Below are 7,593 nucleotides of genomic sequence, written 5' to 3'. Positions count from 1 at the left end.
GAGCACCCTGTCTCACGCATCAAACCTGGACTGGTGATCTGTTTCACATATGATAATATACATGTTTAGGTGCTCTTCTCTCAAATCATCCCACCCTTGCCTTCTCCCACAGAGTCCAAAAGACTGTTCTATACATCTGTGTCTCTTTTGCTGTCTCACATATAGGGTCATCATTACCATCTTTCTAAATTCCATATATATGCGTGATGCTTTTGAACTGTGGTGTTGGAGAAGACTCTTGAGAGTCCTTGGACTGCAAGGAGATCCAACCAGTCCATCCTAAAAGAGACCAGTCCTGGGTATTCATTGGAAGGACTGATGCTGAGGCTGAAACTCCAATACTTTGGCCACCTCATGCGAAGAGTTGACTCATTGGAAAAGACCCTGATGCTGGGAGGGATTAAGGGCAGGAGGAGAAGGGGACGACAGAAGATGAGATGGCTGGATCACATCACTGACTCGATGCACATGAGTTTGGGTGAACTCCAGGAGTTGGTGATGGACAGGAGGCCTGGAGTGCTGCAACTCATGGGGTTGCAAAGAGTCGGACATGACTGAGTGACTGAACTGAACTGAACTGAACTGATACTGTATTGGTGTTTTTCTTTCTGGCTTACTTCACTCTGTATAATAGGCTCCAGTTTCAACCACTTCATTAGAACTGATTCAAATGCATTGTTTTTAATGGCTGAGTAATATTCCATTGTGTATATGTACCACAGCTTTCTTATCCATTCGTCTGCCAATGAACATCTAGGTTGCTTCCATGTCCTGGCTATTGTAAACAGTGCTGCAATGAACATTGGAGTACACGTGTCTCTTTCAATTCTGGTTTCCTCAGTGTGTATGCCCAGCAGTGGGATTGCTGGGTCGTATGGCAGTTCTATTTCCAATTTTTAAGGAATCTCCACACTGTTCTCCATAGTGGCTGTACTAGTCTGCATTCCCTTTTCTCCGCACCCTCTCCAGCATTTATTATTTGCAGACCTTTTATAGCAGCCATTCTGACTGGTGTGAGATTGTGGTTTTGATTTGCATTTCTCTGATAATGGGTGATGTTGAGCATCTTTTCATGTTTGTTAGCCATCTATATGTCTTCTTTGGAGAAATGTCTGTTTAGTTCTTTGGCCCATTTTTTGATTGGGTCATTTATTTTTCTGGAATTGAGCTGCATGAGCTGCTTGTATATTTTTGAGATTAGTTATTTGTCAGTTGCTTCATTTGTTATTATTTTCTCCCATTCTGAAGGCTGTCTTTTCACCTTGCTTATAGTTTCCTTCATTGTGCAAAAGCTTTTAAGTTTAATTAGGTCCCATTTGTTTATTATTGCTTTTATTTCCATTACTCTAGGATGTGGGTCATAGAGGATACTGCTGTGATTTATGTCAGAGAGTGTTTTGTCTATGTTTTCCTCTAAGAGTTTTATATTTTCTGGTCTCACATTTAGATCTTTAATCCATTTTGAGTTTATTTTTGTGTATGGTGTTAGAAAGTGTTCTAGTTTCATTCTTTTACAAGTGGTTGACCAGTTTTCCCAGCACCACTTGTTAAAGAGATCGTCTTTTCTCCATCGTTTATTCTTGCCTCCTTTGTCAAAGATAAAGTGTCCATAGGTGTGTGGATTTATCTCTGGGCTTTCTATTTTGTTCCATTGATCTATATTTCTGTCTTTGTGCCAGTACCATACTGTCCTGATGACTGTGGCTTTAAAAATATGGAATGCTTCACAAATTTGCGTGTAATCCTTGCACAGGGGCCATGCTAATCTCTGTATTGTTCCAATTTTAGTATATGTAAGCACAGAGATATTGTTTTATTGTCTAAGTAATAACGTTTGAGAGGAATAGATTTTACTTGCAACTCACTGTCCACAAATACTCTTTGGATCTTAGTCAAAGGGTACAAGTGTTTTTCCATACTGTATTCTGGTTTCTATCCATCCTAACAAGGCAATGTCCTTTGTTGCTCTGAGTCTCAAGTAGGCAGTCTGGCAGCTGGAACTCAATGCCACAGTTCCCGTCTTTTCCATGTGGGATCACCCCTATTTCTTCACACAGGCAGCTCAAAAGAAGACTTGATATTGGAAGGGGGCCATATATTGGGGGACATAAGGGTAAAAAATTGGGATTGAGAGAAACATAATGAAGAAACAGAAATGAAGAGACCCCAGTAAACAGTACACAGAACTATAAAACTACATAGCCACAAGAGATGGTCCTTTCTATACTGCCTGTGGATAGGCAGGAATTGTTTCTGAACTTCAGCAGGCTGTTTATTTTCCTATCTATTTTATTCTGCATAGAGCTAAATACAGAGAGTGGTTTATTTAAAAGTTGAGTATTTTGAAACACTGATGTAAAGAACTTTTAAATGGGTCACCATATTCCTCTCTTCACCCAGATATACATACATAATAAGTTAACATTCCCCATGCAAATGACTCTATATTGCTATTTTGGTGTTTACTGATCCCTGTCAGCCAACTGTGCTCAAAACACTAGCAACAGTCATTCCCCAAATGACAAATTCACTCCATCAGAGCAGCTTTTCTATGTCTCCTGACAGCCCCAGGGTCTAGCACAGGACCCAGCACACAGCAGGCATCCAAGGAAATGTTTTGAGATAAAATTGCATGACTGCAGGATTTTGGGAAGTGCTGGAATGGTAGCATTGTGTCAGAGACAGAAGAGGAGGATGATGGAGGCGGTTCTGAGAGAACGGCGATGCAGGCTCCTGCCGTCAGACTGAGTCTTCTGTCTTGTCTTGCTTTTCTGCTCTTCACACACTCTGGGAAGAGCTGTTTCCTCAGAAGCTGCCACGCTCTCCCAGAGCTGGCCAAACGTGGCTGCTTTCCTAAATCTAGCTGTAAATGAGCATGAGCACAGGCAGTTCAGCTCGAGTTGTGTCTGCCCGTACCGAGAGACGCCTCACAGTCAGAGAAGGTAGGTTTCTAATTTTTCTCAGAGGAGGCCATGATGTGAAACAGGCTGAGAGGGTGGCTCCCACTGGAATCCATTCCTTCACAGCAACAAGTCTCACACCTGAAGGGCTGTAATAAAAGACACCTCAGCCCTTCTTGCCAGTTAGCACCTTACTGCTTCCTGGGTGACTGAGAGACCCAAAAATATTAATAGTTTCTAGTCACTGTTTCCAATCTCCACAAAGAATTCGGAATGCTGCTAAAGGTAAAATATTCAGCTCTCCAAAAAGCCAGGCAGCAAGGTGAATTCTTTTCTGCTGCAGTACCATGTCTTATTTTATCCTCTCAGGTACAGCCTATGGAAAGCACCACCCCCATCACACACTGCCAATGCCCCCATTACACCCTCTGGTAGAGATTTTAGGCACAGTCACACCACAGAATCCTTCCTTATACCTGACACTTCTTAATCCTCTAAATCTGGAGATTTTACCTCAAGCGAATTCAAAACACATTTTCTGAGTTCAAGAGCTAAGACCTAGAGAAAATGTTAAACAAAATTGGTTGTGTTGGGTCTCAGAGGGGGCTGCCCCCAAATATGCCTAAATAGCCTATTGGTTATTTTGAGTTAAAGTTACTTATGAAAGAGTCAATGCAAGAGGACACTCTAACCATCCTCTCTGTCTCCCTGAAAGCAGCAAATTAATCTCCCCTGTGAAATGTGCCCTCTTTGCAGCTGGAGGTAAAAGGAAACCCTTATCACCAGAGATATGGAGTTCTAGCGCACCAGCCTGTATAAGAAAATCTTGTTAACTTCTTTCATTCACTACCCCAAGTCCATATTCTGCTTGGTTTCCTCACTAATTGAGCTCTCAAAACCTAAATTGCTTTGTTTTCCCCAAAAAGCATGAAGCCTGCCTGCTTTGGCCACTTCTTAGGTCCCATTTCTATAAGACCTACCTGCACACAAGTTAAAACGTGCTTCTTTTTCTCCTGTCATCCTGTCTTGTTTCTATTTTATTATTATTCCAACCACAAGAATTCAAGAGGGGTAGAAGCAGCAATTTTCCCTTCCTGTCAGTCTTTATCCTTCAGGAACTAACAATCTAGCATTTGACCTTCATTTATTTATTTTCCCTTCTAAAACGGATTGAGGTGGCTTACAAAATTGTAAATGCTACAATAAGGGAAAATAAAGCTTAGAATAAGTTGGTGGAGAAATCAGGAGAGAAATTAAGACAAGAAGCATAAGTGAAGCTAGAAATGAAGTCAGCACCCACATAGCAGGCTATAAGATCCTGAACACTTGCTAGGTGTGATCCCCAATGTGACTGCAAGATTTCTAGCAGACAGGACACATAGTCTAATCAAGGAGAAAAGCCAGGTCTCAAAGTAACTATGAAGATAAAAGTTGTGAGTTCTGGGGCCAGGTCTTCTGGATTCTAAATCCCAGCTTCCAGGCATGTGATCTAAGGCTGGGTCCCCAACCTCCAGAATCTAATTCCTGATGATCTGAGGTGGAGCTGATGTAATAATAACAGAAATAAAGTGCACAATAAACATAATGTGCTTGAATCATTCCAAAACCATCCCCCCGCCCCCAGTCCATGGAAAAATTGTCTTCCATGAAACCAGTCCTCGAGACAAAAAGGTTGGGGACTGCTGATCCAAGGGAAATCATTCAACTTCTCTAAATTGCAATCTATGTGTCATCTGGGAATAATAGTACCAACTCCAGAGGGTTATGAGGGATCAAAGAATTTATGTCTGTAGGAATGTAAAGCATTCCATTATACAGTAAGTGCTCCACAAGCGTTGGTTAGTACAAGACAGAATACGACAAGTACTGCAACAGAAGTTCAGGTGCACTGTTACAATAACATAGAAGGAAAAGATTGATTTGGGTTGAAGATAGGGGAGGGACGTAGATTGGGTATCGCTTTGTCCTGGTGACAGTAACAAAATAGAATGGAAGAAAGACTTTGGCTAGTCAATGGAAGGAAATGGCAAAGTTTAAGTACAAGGACCAGTACAAGTGTTAAAATAGGAAAGGACAGCAGGTGTCCAAGGACCAGTGTGTGTCAGAGAATCTAGAAATCAATTAGTTTTCTATCATCCCTGTATTAGTCCAGAAACTTGTGACAGCAAGTGATGGAAACCCATACAAACCAGCTTAAGGAAACCAAAAGATGGGTTGTATTATTTCCTAACACTCGGAACTCAGGGGCAGCTTCAGACGCAGCTGGATCCAGGATCTCAAAAAGCATATTATCAGAATTCATCTCAGCTCCACTTTCCTCTATGTTGAATTTCTTCTCAGGCAGAAAAACTATCCAGATAGTCCAAGTGTCTGTCCACCCAATCACAGGCCCATGGAAATGCCCATCTAACCATCATTTAAGAAGTGAGGGACTGGGGAGTACTTCGGAAAGGGCTCCTGTTCTCCTTCTGGGCACCAGGCAGGATTCTTCTTCCACGGCCCCCTTTGAAGTAAAAGGCTGCCACAAGACTGACAATAGATAAAGGAATAAGAGTGGACGTGGCCTTTCCGCATCCAGGTGGGATCTTTAAGAGGCAGCCATTTCCCCTCCCTTTGCCATGATGATTATGGTCCTTCAAGTCAAAGAGGACTCTGTCACTGTGGGTCATGAATGAGGAGAACTGAGTTCACCTTCTGTGAACACACAACTAAAGTGAGAAACGTTTTTGCTGTATTAAATCACTGGGTTCTAGAACTTGCTGGCTACCACAGTATAGCCTACCCTATCTTAATAAAGAAAGAATCCCTCGTCGGATCTGTATTGGGGTTCTCCAGAGAAATAGAAAAAATACTGTGGGGGAAGGGGGAGAGAGACAGAGATTTTAAGGAACTGGTTCACACAATGGCAGAGACTGTCAAGTCCAAAATCTTCAGGGTGAACCAGAAGCCTGGAGACCCAGGAGAGCTAAAGGTGTAGGGTCCAAAGTCTGTATACCCACAGAATTCCTTTTTGCTCAGCAGAGATCAATTGTTTTATGAAGGCCTTCAACTGACTGGATGAAGTCCACCCACTTATGGAAGAATTTACCCAGAGTCCACTGATTTCAATGTCAACCATGTTCAAAAAACACCCTTACAGAAATATCCAAGGTATGTTTGACCAAACATCTCAGTTCCATGTCCCAATCGAGTTAACACATAAAATTAACCATCACAGGATCTCATCCACACAGTTGGAGTGAGCAAGTACTGTTAAGGCCTTTGCAGGAACGTGGTCAGAATTTCCCTTTTGAGGGAAATTATAAAGGAACTCATGATATAAGCCTTAAAGAAAAGCTTCCTGTCTCCTCTCTCAGATCATCCCAATGATTCTCTCTAGAGAAAAAGCTTGTGCATCTCACTTTCAGCACTGTTTTACTTGGCACCTGAGACATCAGATTCTGTTTGTCCCATCCTGGTTTAAGCCTCTGCGCCTTCCCCTCAAGCCACATCTCCTGAAAAACCCCTAGTCTCCTTCAATACTCCTTTCTTCCACAGATCCACATGGCCTAGCCAAAATAAAGGGCAAGAAATAGTGACTTGAACCCTGGGGCCAGATAGAGTCACACAAATCCCGAGGAACTGGTTACCCTGAACCTATTTGACAAAATTTCTTTTAAACTATGAGTCATTTGCAGGTTTGGTTCTTTGGAGCTCCTCATGAGCCCATGAATCACCTTTTTATCTCTGTTATGTAACAGAGGCAAATTTTCAGAACTTTCCTGGCTTTAACAAGGAAATAGCTTCAAGGTGTTTGTAAAACTGAACTGGAATGAGGCGTGGGCCAGGTGTAAAACATACAGATAGACCAGTACAAGGGAGTTGTCAGTACTTCTGGCCCAGCAGGGGGAAAAAAACAAACTCTTACCAAAATTATAAAAGTAGGCAACATTACCTCTGCTGGCCCAAAGCCTCAACTTTCTGAGCTCCTCCCTTCTCTGCAGGCACTCTCCCTCACCTCTGCTACTGACAAGTCAAAAACTCCACACAGGTAACCCTCTTGCTGTTTTTCAAGGCACCCACTCATCACCTCATGCCCTTCTCCCAGGTGGCTAGAAAGAACTGTTTGGTTTGACCAATTCATTCATATCACAATATTAGTTACTGAGAAAAGCCTGACTGTACAGACAGGAAGACAAACACTGTATAATATAACTTATGTGGAATCTAAAAAATACAACTAGTTAATAAAACAAAAAAGAAGCAGGCTCACAGATGTGGAGAACTGACTAGTGGGCACCAGTTCAGAGACAGAAGGAAGGAGGGGAAATACAGGGTAGGGGTTTAAGAGTACAAAGTTTTAGCCATAAAATAAGCTACAAGCATATATAGTACAACACGGGGAATATAGATAATATTTTATAACTATAAATGGAATATAATCTTTTAAAATAGTAAATCACTATTGGTAGCTCTGATCGTAAAGAATCCTTCTGCAACACTGGAGACCTGGATTCATTCCCTGGGTCAGAAAGATCCCTGGAGAAGGGAATGGCTACCCACACCAGTGTTCTTCCCTGGAGAATTCCATGGAAAGAGGAGCCTGGTGGGCTACAGTCCATGAGGTTGCAAAGAATTAGACATGATTGAGCAACTAACACTTCCACATGCATATTGTACATTTATAACAATATTGTACAGCAACTATGCTTCA

The 7,593-nt window shown here is 42.0% G+C and overlaps 1 pseudogene; it reads right to left on the bottom strand.

The window, feature by feature from the left end:
- Nucleotides 1–1,708: 1,708 nt before the first annotated feature.
- On the bottom strand, nt 1,709–1,809 carry LOC128051872 (uncharacterized; annotated as a pseudogene).
- Nucleotides 1,810–7,593: the final 5,784 nt, after the last annotated feature.

Source organism: Budorcas taxicolor, chromosome 7 (genome assembly GCF_023091745.1).
Source record: "Budorcas taxicolor isolate Tak-1 chromosome 7, Takin1.1, whole genome shotgun sequence".
Lineage (NCBI taxonomy): Eukaryota > Metazoa > Chordata > Mammalia > Artiodactyla > Bovidae > Budorcas > Budorcas taxicolor.
Note: the sequence above shows the minus strand (reverse complement) of the source record. Positions and strands in the feature narration are given on the sequence as shown.